Source organism: Octopus bimaculoides, chromosome 9 (assembly GCF_001194135.2).
Source record: "Octopus bimaculoides isolate UCB-OBI-ISO-001 chromosome 9, ASM119413v2, whole genome shotgun sequence".
In the NCBI taxonomy this organism is placed as follows: domain Eukaryota; kingdom Metazoa; phylum Mollusca; class Cephalopoda; order Octopoda; family Octopodidae; genus Octopus; species Octopus bimaculoides.
Window position 1 is genome coordinate 33,466,826 of NC_068989.1, and position 1,458 is coordinate 33,468,283.

The 1,458-nt window shown below is 35.3% G+C and overlaps 1 protein-coding gene across 1 annotated transcript in view; it reads right to left on the minus strand.

Annotated features, from left to right (window-relative positions):
- The window catches only part of LOC106875105 (uncharacterized), a 62,801-nt gene that overhangs the window by 28,506 nt on the left and 32,837 nt on the right, over positions 1-1,458 (minus strand). The gene's annotated exons all lie outside the window — the stretch shown is intronic.

Sequence of the window (1,458 nt, forward strand, 5' to 3'; positions counted from 1 at the left end):
AGTGCCCCTGGACTGGCTCATGTGCGGGTGACACATGAAATGCACCATTTATGTTTTCAGTACAACCCCTTTATCTACAGAGCAACAGATGATGATAATGGTACTCCAGTCTTTATGATAATACTTTGTCTAATTTCATTAACTCAACAACAATTCCTCAAAACCCTGCAGCTTTCTGTCTTTTGTATCCTATTCACTGCCAGATATTTTAAGCATAACTTGTATTTCATTCATGCTCTCCGTATAGCAAAATAATTTATAAATTACATAAACCAATAAAATTGGCCGTTTTCTCTGTTACTGGGTACAGCAAATGAAGGATCACAACAAGTGGTAACATGCTGCGATACATCCAACCCATGCTTGCATAGAAAGCTAAATGTAAAAGGATCTGCTTATGTAAATATTTTTTTCACCAAGAGCCCTGTGCTGGTGGCATGTAAAAAGCACCCATGCCAGCACCACATAATAGTGCCCATGCTGGCACCACAAAAGCACCCATGCCAGTGCCCCGTAAGGAAGGATCCCAGCACACTCTGTAAAATGGTTGGCATTAGGAAGGGCATCCAACTGCAGAAATCAAGCCACATCAAAGTGGAAACTGGTGCAGCTCTCCTGCTTGCCAACTCTGGTCAAACTGTTCAACCCATGCCAGCATAGAAAACAGACATTAAATGATGATGATGATAGTTACTCTTCTGCAAAGTTTTCAAAAGCATAAAACATTTGTTATACAATACTTTTGGCAAATTTACCATGAATATCTGGAGTATTTAAACATGGAATATTTTAGAGTTAATCAAGTGTATTTGAAATAAAAATCCATCATTATTAAAGACACAGCAATCAAGCTTAGATCATTAAAAATCCGGAGATATACATTTTTCTTCAAAACATCACTCATGATGTTTCTATAGAGTAAAACCTTTGTATTTAGTAAAGTTGACATTGGAGAAATTTGAACTCAAACACTAGAGTGCTGGAATAAATACTGTAAGACCTTCCATCAAATGTTGTAATAAGTCTGTTAATTCCCCCCACCTTTCATTAAAGCTATTTATTCTCACAGAGCACTGTATTTTGTTTTGTAGTAAAAATTATGAATTACCATGTCAGTGAATGCTTTCACATAAGCAGCATTTTTATATTTAGCATACCTTCGTTTTATTATAGAAAGGCAGTGAAACAAATTAGAAAAATGAAATACACACCTCCTTCATCTTCCTTTTTATCCTTTGAGCTTTTTGACGATTTTTTGTTGCCTTTTGGTTTTACTTTCTTAGGTACTATTGCTGGTTTAACAAAAGTTTCTTTAGCAACAGTCATATCTTTTTGTTTCTCCAGATTTATATCAGATGGATGAACATCATTACCAGTTGGTAAATTTTGTGATGACTCATGCATTACATCAGTGTTATTTATTATTTCAGTCAATTCCATGTCAACTTCTCCATTTAT